Source organism: Stenella coeruleoalba (assembly GCF_951394435.1).
Source record: "Stenella coeruleoalba genome assembly, chromosome: 14".
In the NCBI taxonomy this organism is placed as follows: domain Eukaryota; kingdom Metazoa; phylum Chordata; class Mammalia; order Artiodactyla; family Delphinidae; genus Stenella; species Stenella coeruleoalba.
The window spans coordinates 48218188-48232087 of record NC_137160.1 but is presented as its reverse complement, the minus strand read 5'-3'; the positions used below and the strand labels follow the sequence as shown (position 1 = coordinate 48232087).

General features: G+C 37.9%; 1 long non-coding RNA gene across 4 annotated transcripts in view; it reads right to left on the bottom strand.

Moving 5' to 3' along the window:
• LOC307196813 overlaps positions 1-13900 on the bottom strand; it is a 372865-nt gene that overhangs the window by 19524 nt on the left and 339441 nt on the right. For all 4 annotated transcript variants that reach the window (XR_013831230.1, XR_013831231.1, XR_013831232.1 and 1 more), the window contains one exon: positions 9883-9996. This is a non-coding gene — a long non-coding RNA (uncharacterized lncRNA). The remainder of the gene's footprint in view (positions 1-9882; positions 9997-13900) is intronic.

Genomic DNA, 13900 nt, shown 5'->3' with positions numbered 1-13900 from the left:
TCAAATATTATAATGCTTCACATGTAGTATATGGATCTTACAACAGTATATTCCCAATTCCTCCTTCCTAATCTTTGTACTATTATTATTGTTATCATATATTTTGCTTTTATATATGCTACAAACACAAATTTCATTGATATTTTTGTTTTAGACATTCACTTAACTTTTAGAGTAATTAAAATGAATGCTCAACATCATTAATCATTAGAGAAATGCAAATCAAAACTACAATGAGATATCATCTCACACCAGTCAGAATGGCCATCATCAAAAAATCTAGAAACAATAAATGCTGGAGAGGGTGTGGAGAAAAGGGAACACTCTTGCACTGCTGGTGGGAATGTGAATTGGTTCAGCCACTATGGAGAACAGTATGGAGGTTCCTTAAAAAACTACAAATAGAACTACCATATGACCCAGCAATCCCACTACTGGGCATATACCCTGAGAAAACCAAAATTCAAAAAGAGTCATGTACCAAAATGTTCATTGCAGCTCTATTTACAATAGCCCGGAGATGGAAACAACCTAAGTGCCCATCATCAGATGAATGGATAAAGAAGATGTGGCACATATATACAATGGCATATTACTCAGCCATAAAAAGAAACGAAATTGAGCTATTTGTAATGAGGTGGATAGACCTAGAGTCTGTCATACAGAGTGAAGTAAGTCAGAAAGAAAAAGACAAATACCGTATGCTAACACATATATATGGAATTTAAGAAAAAAAAATGTCATGAAGAACCTAGGGGTAAGACAGGAATAAAGACGCAGACCTACTGGAGAACGGACTTGAGGATATGGGGAGGGGGAAGGGTGAGCTGTGACAGGGCGAGAGAGAGTCATGGACATATACACACTAACAAACGTAGTAAGGTAGATAGCTAGTGGGAAGCAGCCGCATGGCACAGGGATATTGGCTCGGTGCTTTGTGACAGCCTGGAGGGGTGGGATAGGGAGGGTGGGAGGGAGGGAGACGCAAGAGGGAAGACATATGGGAACATATGTATATGTATAACTGATTCACTTTGTTATAAAGCAGAAACTAACACACCATTGTAAAGCAATTATACCCCAATAAAGATGTTAAAAACAAATAAATAAAATAAAAGAAGAAAGGTTCTGCCAACATGAAAAAAAAATGAACTTTACTATTACTTTCATTTAGTCCATTTCTGGCACTCTTCATTTCTTTATGTAAATCCAAATTTCTGCCTGCTATTAAATTCCTTTTGACTGAAGAATTTCTTATTAACCTTTCTTGTAGTATAGGTATGCTGAAAATTAATTCCCTAAGTTTTTGTTTTCCTGAGAAAGTCTTTATTTCTGATTTATTTTTTATTCTGCTTTTATTTTCTCTGAGTATAGAATTCTAGATTGATAGTTTTTTTTTTTTTTTTCCTTTCAGCACTTCAAAGATGTCACTCTACTGTTCGGTGACTTGCATAGTTTCTGACAAGAAGTCTGCTTGCTGTAATTCTTATCTTTAATTCCTCTGCATTTAATGTCTCTTTTTCCTCCCCCCCACCCCACTTGTCTTCAAATTTTTCTTTGTTATTGTTTTCAGAAATTTAAACATGAAACGCCTAGGTGTATATATCTTATTTTAATCTGGCTTGACGTTCTTTGATATTTTTGTATCTGTGGTTTGTTTTCTGCCAAATCAATTTTGGAAAATTCTCTTTTTGTTTTTTGTCTTTCATTTTGGGTCATCTCTATTGCTTTATCCTGAAGTTCACTGATTCTTTCCTTGGCTACATGAGTTTCCTAATGAGCCCACTGAAGGAATTCTTTATCTCTGTCACTGTGTTTTTTATTTCTAGTGTTTCTATTTGACTCTTATAGTTTCCACCTATCTGCTGAAATTCTCTTGATCTTTTCATTTTGGCCACTTTTTTCATTATAGCCTTTAACATGTTAATCATAGTTATTTTAAATTCCCTGTCTTATTATAGCTTCAGCCTTTATATCATATCTGAACGATGTTCTGTCCATTTCTTTGTGTCTTCGTAATGTGTTTTCCCCCCTCACTTTTTCATATGCAAGGATTTTCATAAGTTTTGTTAAAAGCTTGATATCTTGTGTGGAGCAGTAAAGACTGAAGTGAAGTGAAATAAATAGCTTGGAGGGGTTTTATTCCTGCTAGAGACGGGCACACTTTTTCTTCTGTGAGGCTTTGTGTGTGGCAGTTTGAGTCAATCTAGTTAGGAATTGAGATGGTTTGGGACTTTGGTGTTGCTTTGATCACCCTCAGTGTAATAGTCTTCACATTCCTCTAATGGTAACTTTGAATTTAGGGTGGGGACTCGTTTCTCAGAGATTTTCTGACTTTCTACTCTATCCTCAGCTTTGGGTCTTTTCTTTGTGCTGTGCTTCAGAGAGGCTCTCTTTCCATGATCTTGCAGCTATCCCAGGGGTACTCCACTGTGACTGGTACTTAAAGGTTGTTAACCTGATGGTGGGGGGTAAGGCAGGGCTTCTCCGTTGTGATAATTAAGCTGCAGTCTTAGGTAGGCACTGATTCCCTGGGCTTTGGGCTAGGGGCTGTGGGCAGGGAATATGACTTTCTCAGTGCTCCTCCCCTGCCCCCAACAGTATTTCTGTCCCGGCACATAATCCTGTCCCTCTTACAGGGGAAGAGTGTAATTTTCTGTTTATCTCCTTTGACTACAATGGGTTTTTTCCTGTGTTCTAAGGGTGACAGTGTTTTTGTGTTTCCCCCAGCAGTGTAAGCCTTTTGTTTCATAATAGAGGTGAGCAAGAGGGTATGGGCAGGCTTCTGTGCCCCTCTCCAGTGGCTGCTGCTCTCTCCCTCAGACTTGCACAAGGGATGGTTTGGGGACTGCCTGAAATCTTATTTTGTGAATGCCCAGGGAGGCCCATAGAGAAGAGCCTAAAAGTTGGTGCAAACTGTCCCTATATCTGTGATTCCAACGAGCTGCACAGTCTCTCACCAACCACACTCAGTCTCTACCAATTCATTAACAACTCCTGATGAAATCTTCCTACTAGTGTCTGGCTGAGTCTTCCTCAAGTGAAGTACTCAGTTTCTGTCTTTCCCTAAAGGAAACCTGTATCTCCCTGGGTTTGGGGCTAGTGTTTTGCCACGTGACTTCAGCTCCTTGATGGCTTCCAAAAAGTTGTGAACTGGAAGTCTGTCCAGGATTTTTGTGATGTTTTTGTTTTTAAGAGCATGGGTAATGCTCTTTCGAACTCTCTACCTCCTAGGCAAAAACTGGAAATAGCTAGTTTTAAATTTTCTTTTTCTTTTTCTCAGGGAAAAAATTTTAGTTTAGGCTATGAATATTTTAGAATTCTACTCCTATCTTTTCTAGGAGTGTTATGTTCCTTCATCTCTTACAGCTATATTTTTTTTTCTGCAGGTGGAAATATACGTTTCCATTAATTGGCATTTTCTAGCACTTTGCCCTTACAAAGTACTTTAGGATCATTTAGGTACTTTTCTCTCTCTAACAGTCATGTGGGGCACATGAGCAGCATCAGACATATTTAGGTGAGGGAATTAAAACATAGAGATATGTAGTCATTTATCTAAGATCAGAGCAAAGCCATCTTAAAATGTCAAAAGTTAATATGTTAGTTATTTTAGGCACTTGCTTTGACATTTCACTGGGGCAAAACTGCCAGAACATTCTTCTCCAGAACCATAGGGAGAAATCAAGCCTCATTAGAATAGTTACAATAGTAAATTTTTATGTATTTTGAACGTTCAATTTAAACTCAGCCTAGTTAAATGACCTTTGTGATTTCCAAAGAACTTTGCCAAGTCTTTATTACACTATTGTCCTGAGTACAGGGCAGGCTGTGCTGGAGAAAAAACAGCTTTAATTCCCTTTTCACTTTAGATCATAGTAGGAATGGGTCAACAGATAAAGGAAGAATGTCAATGCTGTTAGCATGGAAGGAATATATTTCAGTGCTGGGCCAAAAACTAACGTCTTCATTTTAACTGGGGGAGTCTCTTGCACCCAAGCATTCCCCTCTCTATAATCAGGGTACTAGTGTTCTCACTTCCCTTTTGTGAACTGCTCTGAAGTTACCAACTCTTGGTCTTACTTTGAGTGTCTTTGTCTCCTATTTATTAGTGTCCTCTAATGGCATGTTCAGACTAATCAGGTCCACAACAGAAAGATGAATACTGGATCTTAGAGCTTGATAAAAACAGAAGTAGGAAATCATATTTTTCAGCAACCCAAGATCAACCACTGTTTTTTCTTACATTTTTTTAAAAAAAGATTTTGGTTTTAAACAAAAGAAAAATAAAGGCTAAATCACAGAGCTGAGTCCTCACTCCCCTTTTATTAAACTTTTATTGTCTATGCTACAAATCAGTCACTAATGACTGTTGAGTGTATAAATCTGAGCAAAATACACAGTAGGGAGATACAACATCAATGGTCATGAGCGGGGGGGTAAGAGTGACAGAAGTAAATGAATCTGAGCTCAGGTTTTGGAAGCCATGCCAAGCTCTCACTTTCTTATGGCAACCTGAAAGCAAACTGCCTGTCAGAGCAAGGAGGGCAAGAGGGTTACCATAGGACCCTTCCATATGGAACAATCTTTCCTTCAAACAGTGAAATGTGTTTGAGTTGACACAAAGAGGAAAATATCAAAGTGCAAAGAAATGAATATATTTTTTCCATAAAAGTTAATGCTCAGTGGAGTGTTAGTACATCCAGGCCTTAGACTCTGACTGCATCCTGATTTTGATGAAAGTTGCAGGAAATGGTTTGCTACAGATTTAAGTGCCCCATGCTCACAAGCTGACTGCTGTTTACCTATCAAACGTCCTGATTCTGTTCACTAAAGGCTAACATTTGCTGCAAGGCTTGCAAATCTAAAATAATGCTTAGGCATTATTTTACAAATGGTCAGAGACCATGAATAAAATAATGGGTCAAAAGACCTAATCTTTTATGAGAAAATATCAACCTATCAGACAAATGAAATAATTAGAACAACCCAACCTGAATTTTAATGACAAGTTTTGAGGTGGTGATAAGAAAGGGAGTGGGAGAGGAAGATATAAGTGTACTAGAGAGAAGCAATAAAAGAAAGATGAGTAAATTCCAGGTAAGATGGAATGAGTACACTCAGTCCATCTCTCCCACTGAATACAACTATAAAACGGAACTGAATGCATGGAGCTTACATCTGAGGTCCCTGAGGAGTAAACAGCAGCAGGCTCATCAGAGAAGAACACCAGATTTGAAGTACTTGAAGTACCACTGAACCAGCTGTACTGAGCCATCTATTCCTCTCCAGTATCCCTCAGCCTGAACTAAATGTAGTTTAAACCAGGAGTGAATGTCAGGAGCAAACAGTGAGGTTGAGGAGAAACTCTGTAGCTGTGGTTGGAAGAGTGAAAAAGGAAACTCCCAATGCTCAGAGAGAGTGTAGAAATCCTCTGGTTTTTTCGTGGTTGTTTTTGTCTCTCTTCTCTTTTCTCCGTTCTCTCGTGAACCAGACCCAAAACAACCCACTAACGCAGTGGTAATGACTAGTAATGACCAGTAATTGCACATCCATATGCAAAAAATAAACCTCAACTTAAACTTCACATCTTATTCAAGAATTATTTTAAAATGGATCACAGACCTAAATGTAAAACATAAACTGTAAATTTCCAGAAGAAAATCTTCCTGATTTGGGTCATGCAAAGAGATCTTTGACATGACACAATCCATAGGAAAAAATTCATTAATTTAAAAACTTTTGATCTGTGAATATCAATGTTAACAGAATGAAATAGCATGCTACAGACTGGGAGAAAATACTTGTGAATCACAGACCTGACAAAGCACTTATACACAGAATCTATAAAGAACTCTCAAAGCAACAAATAAGAAAAAAAAAACACTAAAAAATAAGCAAAAGACTTGAACAGAGCCTTTACTTATGAGACTATAAGGATGGCAAAAAAGCACATGAAAAAAAATGTTTCTCATTAGTCACTAGGGAAATGAAAACAAAGCCATGATGAGATACATCTGCACACTTATCAGAATGGCTAAAATTAAAAATAGTGACCCTGTGGTGCAACAGAGTTTTCCTCCACTGCTGCTGGGAGTGCAAAATGATATAGTCACTGTGGAAATTGTTTGGCAGTTTAAACATGCTCTTAACCTGTTATCCAGCAGTTCCATTTCTGGATATTTACCCTAGAAAAAGGAACATGTATGTTCTTAAGACTACCTGTTCTTGAATGTTTATAGTAGCTGTTTTCATAATTGCCCAAATCTGGAGCCAACCCAATGTCCTTCAGTGGTTGAATAGATAAGCTGTGGTATACCCACATAATAGAATACTACTCAGCAATGAAGAAGAACAAACTTTTGATAGATGTAGTAACTTGGATGAATCTCAAAGCATTATTCTACAGAAGTCAGTTTCAAATGTTCTGTAGTGTGTGATTATATTTATATGGCATTTTCAATAAGATAAAACTGTAGGCATGGAGATTATCTCAGTGGTTGCTAGAGAGTGGGGTGAGGGAAGGGGTGACTATAAAGAAATAGCAAAGGAGTTATGGGGGAACAAGGAACTATTCTGTATCTTGATCATAGGGGTGGTGGCATGAATCTATACATGTATTAAAATTCATAAAACTGTATACCTTAAAAAACATCCATTTTAGTCTGGTAATTTATAAAATATTTTTTTCAAAAAGAGATACAAAGTTGAACCAAAACAGAATTTTTATCTTCAACTTCACTTTAAAATGTTGGTTTAAGTCCAGGAACCAGAGGCATGTAGTGACTGCAGACTAATCTCATCCTATCACTGAATCCTGCCACCAGAGTCAGGGTGCCCTGGACCCTCTGGAAGCAGAGTTAAGTGACAGACTGTCAATTCATTGAATGATGTGACAGCTGTGAATGGACAATCTGTATAACCCTGGTTGACCAGAAATATTTCTCTGTCAATTATTCAAATTGGTTGTTCACACTGCCAAATTCCCCAGGGAGTTGCCAACCCATCACATTTCTAAGTATTTTGCAGACTGATTATTGGCCATGATTCAATTTGTTCCAACATTATTGTTTGCTTTTTTTCTGCCTTCTGAAATCTATGCTTTTCTTGGTCTCCTGACCCAGGTACATGCCCTAAAACTGGAAATCTCCATTTTATGTCAGTTCCATAGCACCCCTTATTTCTTTAACTTTCATTTCTCTCCTGAGACCTCCTCATAGTTCCTTCTTTTTGGGGTGGGTAAATATATATGAAGATGGCTGGATATCTGGTATTGGGCTAGGCCAGAAGAGGATTGCAGTCTGTTTTCTGCTCAATTTCTCCCTCCTTCACCCCATCACAAAGGTTCAGGGCAGCCCATTCATGGCCAGCGTGCTCCAACAACTCTTTCCCTTACCCCTAGCTCTGTGAGCGGGCAGCTGGGGTCATGCAGACCACCACGTACTGCCCAGTTTGTATCCCTCATTGCTTTCTCCTAACTACCAATAATATGTCTATCAGTAAGAGCTGCCTACAACAAACAAACAACAAAACTTATTGCATGTATTTTAGAGAGCAGCACCACCCTTGTCTCTATCTTGATAGTTGTGCCAGGATTTCTGCACAAAGCCTTCTAGGCTTATGGATTCAGATTCTGAGTTAGCTGACATTGTAAATGCCTTTTATATACCAACTGCTTTCACATACATTATCTCACTTAATCTCCAAGAATTCCCATTGTCTTGAAAGTATTTATGAAGCACTAATTTGTATTATGTGCTGTGTTAAACTCAGGACAATGGCCATTTCAGAGTCTCCTAGGTCTTGCAGCATAGTAGCACAGGCATATTGATGTAAGAACACACATTTTTCATAGTATTACCTAAGTGTTTCTATTATGTGTATTTAAGAGAGAACATCTTCATATGTGGGCCTCAACACATTAAACATGGAAATGTAACGTGCTCACCTTGGAAAATAGTACAAGTTACAACCCCTTCTTAATTGTTGCAAGTGAGGAAGTATGCATAGTAATGTAATATTTGGTGGGTATATGGTGCTTTTCATCCTCAGATATAAGCTAATTAATGGTGACGGTGGATACAGTATTTATTTGTATCATGAGCAAATCTGTCACAATACAGAAGCTTTGGACAAGTTTACTGCCATAGCCTTTGGCTGAGCAAAGCTTGAGCATTCTGCTGGGTGATCAAGTTACATCTTTGAGTCTTTTTTCCCCTGTCATGGTAAAGCATAACAAAAGCTAAGCAGAGGCAGTTAGAGGAGAGAGTCATCATCGCTTATTCTTTTATTTAGCCAGTGCCAAAATAGGTTTTGAAGCATTATCTCAAAGTTGCTTTCAACTCAATCTGGGTGTTTCTCTTCAGCTAGAATATCACCCCCTACACTGGAATCTTTATTACATCACACTAATCTAATTTAAATGCATTTTTACTGTACTTGGTTTAATGAATGTTAGAATGTGTCACTAGGAAATTGCACCATTAATTTGATAAATAGGACTTGAAGGTATAATTTTTTCCAGTATTGCAGACTAATGAAGCTAAAATACATATATAATAAGAAGTGTAAATAATAAATTATTCTTAGGAGCAAAAAAATTAATTAGATCTTACCACAAATTGCATCTCAATGTCAATTTTTCTTTTTTTTTAAACTACTGACTTTCAAACTACTTGGAACACCATTGTAAACCTTGGAAAATTTCTCCAGTGATTACCTTCCATCCTGGGAATCTGTTTTAAGAAACTGCTGTTGTTCAACAAATCCTTTTAAGATGTCAGTACAGATCCCCTGTTGTCATTTCTACTGGGCATTAAAAGTATCTACATGAATTAATCTTCGTCTTTAAGTTGCACAGTTTTATTTATTCATAAAGACTCCTAAAAGTCCTTTCAGATAGTATGCTGTGGAGATAGAAAAAAACCAGGAGACCTCACATGCAAATTTACCTCCAAAGGTGACAAAACTCCATTTCCAGTGATTAGGGGAAAGTTCCTCCTGAAGCCCTACTTTTCACCAGGAAGTCTGTGTCATCCCTGGGCTGGAGGATGTGATAACAGAGAGTGATGGGTCACACCCCAATTACTGTGCAGATGTAAGAAGCAGATAGTAGATAAGCTGGAAATTAGCTAGGTAATATGAACACTAAAGCCAGAGACCAGATAATGCTCCAAATGATATTCTATTCCTTGGGTGGAGAAAAAAGGAATTCTGGTTATGACTGGCGTAAGTGAGTTTGGTTCAGATTCAGCGTAAAAGCAGTGGCTTTAGTGTCTGTACATATTAATCAGTAATTCCTAGAATTCTGATTAAAGAAATCTTTGCTGAAGACATTAGCTACATGATGTCTGTCTACTTAGAAACATGAATACTAAAGCCAAAATGTAAGGCAATACAAAGCCCATTTGGAGACTTTAGTCCTTATTTTTAGTATCTATATTAATTTGAAAAACAAACTATCCATCATGCACAATAACTATGTTTTATTTTTTATTTATCAGATATGAGGATTTTTTTAGCTTCATTGTCAAGACGAGACTAAATTTTTCCTTATAGAAAGGAAAAGGGGAAAGAAACTTGGGATTAGAATTAACTGTGTGGGTTCCACCCACTCTCTCTTTGTCCCCAGCTGGAGGTCTGCACAGAGACAATTTAATCATGGTCTCTTCCCTGGCCTGATGCAGGACTCTGAGCCAAATGCTATCCCTGGCTTTCTTTTCTATTCCTAGTGTGTAGTTTAACAAACAATGTTTCTATTCCTTGTTATTTGATCTGAAGCCAAAATTCTGACGTGGCATCAGTTTTGCTGCCAGATAATGCATTAAACCTTACTAAGGGGTAAACATAATGATCTTCATTAAACGTTTTAAATGAACCCACCTCCTGCTTCTTCAGGTTGAGAGACGCATTGACAGGGAATGTTGTAGAAGCATCTTGGAGCTATTTTCTTCTTGTAACAGGGGGAGGGAGAGATGAGTGGCAGCTTTTAGGGGGCTAAAGAAAGGTAAACATAAAAGGTTTTATAAGATTTCCTTTCCTAAGGGCAAAGTTTTAGAACAATAAATCACAATTCAGTCAATACCATTAGTTTTGGGGCATTATATACCCTCATTAAAGTGCATAAACAATTATATTTATTGAAGGTAATGTACTGTATAGTGCATTACAACGACACTCATTAACATATGTAATCATCATTTGAATGGGCTTTACTACAATGTAAACTGATAATAGCATGACTACACACTGGGTTATTAACTTTTCAGTCTTAAGACAATGAAAGGTGATGCAAGAAACCAAAAGCACGTATGCATGGCCTTCATTTGTGAGTTATTCATTTCCATACCAAATCCTAAACTCAAGGTACCAATGCTCAGGAGCTGTCTCTTTTTTGCCTGTTGTCTTAACAGAATCCTAGATTCAAGGTAGTGTTTTGAAGGTGAGGGAAATAAATGACAGGAACTATCTTAGACCCAGTTATGAAGATAATTCTGTGGGTGACCCTATTTCTGTCTTATAGTGTGATTTGTACTGTTCATGCTCTTTCCACACTAGACCCTGACAATATCACATCTCTAAGAAAAATGGAAACATCCTCCAAACTTTTCCTTTGAAAAATTCACCTAAGAGATATTTGGCTGGGCTTCCCTGGTGGCGCAGTGGTTGAGAATTCACCTGCCAATGCAGGGGACACGGGTCCGATCCCTGGTCTGGGAAGATCTCACATGCCACAGAGCAACTAAGCCCTGTGCGCTACAACTACTGAGACTGCACTCTAGAGCCCGCGAGCCACAACTACTGAGCCCACGTGCTGCAACTACTGAAGCCCATGCACCTAGAGTCCATGATCCATAAGAGAAGCCACTGCAGTGAGAAGCCCGTGCACTGCAACAAAGAGTAGCCCCAGCTCGCCGCAACTAACTAGAGTAACCCCGCGAGTAGCAACGAAGACCCAACACAGCCAAAAATTAATAAGTAAAATAAATAAATTTTAAAAAGAGATGTTTGGCTAATGATGGAGAAACACTGGAAAAACCCAGATTGAGGGACATTCTACAAAAGTGGCAAAGTCATAAAAGATGAAGGAAGAGTAAGGAACTGTTCTAGATTAAAAGAGGCTAAAGAGACATGATAACTAAATGCAATGTCTGATCCTAGATTGGATCCTGGACCAGAATTTTTTCTCTCTTTTCCTGTAAAGATATTTTATTAGGACAATTGGAAAAATTTGAATAAGGTCTATAGATTTGATAATAGCATTTTGTCAATGTTAATTTCTTGATTTTGATATTTTTACTGTAATGTAAGAAGATGTTCTTGTTCTTCATGCACATAAAACTATTTAGGAGTGAAGGCCCTTTATGTTTGCAACTTACTCTCAAATGAATTAAAAAAATCTGTATGTACTTAATGATAGCAATAATAATATATAGAGAGAGAATCATAAAATAAATATAGTAAAAAGTTAATGTAATTTGAAGGATAGTCATGAATTCTTTGCTCTGGTCTTACAACATTCTCTCAGTCTAAAATTATTTCAGATTCTAAAGAAGAGAGAGACATTTAGAATTTAAGAATTGACCATAAAAAGGCCATGACTTTAATTAAGCGGATCTGTTGTCTGGTGTTATCAGCAACAAGTCAGCATAATGATCAGGATCTCAGTACTCATTTATGTCTTTTATCTGTTCTGTCAGTGAAAGTCCCAGATTTGAGAAGACAGTTCTTATGATATCTATTTCCTGTATTTGAGAGTCAGGAATGACAAAATTTGTGCTATGAAAGGTGAAAGGCATTGTACTCTAATCACCTAAAGAGTGATAGCAGTAGCCACTGAAAATTCCTGCTTAAGCATGGTTTCACAGCCTTGAATGATTGATTTACATCTCTGCATAAGCCCTAAGGAAAGCACTGATGTTTTCCTCCCGAACAAACCTCTGCTTTCTCACTTTTAAGTAGCATCCAAACTTGAACCAATGGACCATGTAGACCAGACAAAAATTTACCAACCACACTTACTACAGGGAGAATGAAGAAACAGCAATTTAGTAAATTACCCAAGACACTAAAGGAAGAACAAAGATAAAATTAATCTCAAAAGTTTCTGGCATTAGTGCTCTTGTGTTCCTTTAGACACAACCCTATGAAAGCCGTAATATTAATGTATCTTAAAATTTGCTTTAGAATATATTTTCTTTGGTTGTCTAATTTTGACAGACACTTTCACAGAAATTGGGGACTTCTATAGCTAAGAGCTACCCATTTCAAAGTACAGTTATAGAAGCAGAATGGACTGTCTTCAAGAACTGCAAAGCAAAATTAATCAATAACGCTCCATAAATAAGAGGAAATGCATACTACATATGCATTTATATGTGGAGGACTAGACCTAAAGACTACATCTACTGGGTTAATGTTTTTATTAAAATGTATTAGTGTTGGCACAATAATCTTTCCTCATTATAAACACTGAGCCCTTTTATTTGCTACGGGGTATAGCTTTAAGAAAGTTCCAGTTGACTGACAGCTGCCTGTCAACTACTAACTCCGGAGAGATCCAGGAACTCAGCTTGCAAAGCTCCAGGGAATTCTAGGGAGCTCCAAGATGGTTAATGGCTGTCCATTAGCGTGAGGCCCAGCGGAGCCCTAGAATCTGTTAAGTGGGAAGTTCTTGCTGTAGAAGGTCATATAATTCCCTATTGCCATCTGAGAGAACTGGGAAAATTCAACTTGAAGCAAAGACTGGGGTGCTATAAGTTTATGTACTAAGGGAAATCATTTCATGCAGTTTGGTATTAACGTGCACCATGTTTTATTTATACTCTATACTGGATGAGAAATTGAATACTATGCTCTTTTCTGGCAATGGAAACCTGCCTTATTTTCCTGAACTGGGCACGGCATCAATACAGCAGCTTGCAGCCTTTTTGACTATGTATTACAGAGTGGCTTCTGTGCATTTTATATTAAATCCGATATGCACTGTGAGTTTATATGCCACACACACTACATTTTTCTATATTACGTCCTGCAATCTATCATATTAAGTGAAAGGGGTGATGGAGTGGGCCTCAGGTAATGTAAAGAAGATTGCTAACAGCTTGCATGCTGTGTTGAGAGTAGGTACGTATTTCTGCAGTGTGCTCTGTGTATATACACCGAGTGAGCACACAGCAAACTGACCGTGTAGAGAGTTCAACATCCCTGGCAATGGAATTAACCACCTCTATACTACTAAAATTACCTACCAGCCCCAAACTACATGCCTGCCCCATTAACAGAGCCCAGCAAAGTTTCATGTGAGCCAAATGGTCCTTCCCAGAAGTGGGAATAAAAACGAAGTCTGGTCCATTGAAAGGAAATCACCCCCTCCACCCCACTCCAAATAGTGAAGCCAGGTTAACAATGGCCTCAGCACAGGGAACGTGGAGGAGCATTTAGCAATCACAGCCTCTGAGCTGTTAATACATGTCTCATATTCTTCAGTCTGGTACGTGAAAGGGACCTGGAAGTCCTATCTCCAAACCTGACGTAAAATAACACAAAAGCAACGATTAACAATTCTTGAAGGAAGAAGTGTTGCCTATCCTTTTTGAAATAAAAGTACATTTTATTTTCCCATGATGTTATCTGCTCGTGTATCAGAATTCCTAAATCTGGGAATACTAAGAATTGTGTTCCCTTCTTCATCACTGCCTCTCAATTTGGTCTTCTGGAACCTTCTAGATGGGGAACTAAATACATGTAAACTGGGTGTCTGTCATTTTAGCATAACTTTTATGGATTATTAGGAACTCTGATGGCAAATTTTTATTTTTCTGTGAAAATTTCTTTGTTCTGCTCACCTACTGATTTAAAGGTAAATGTTTTCTTGTTACCTGGGACCTAGGTATTGTGA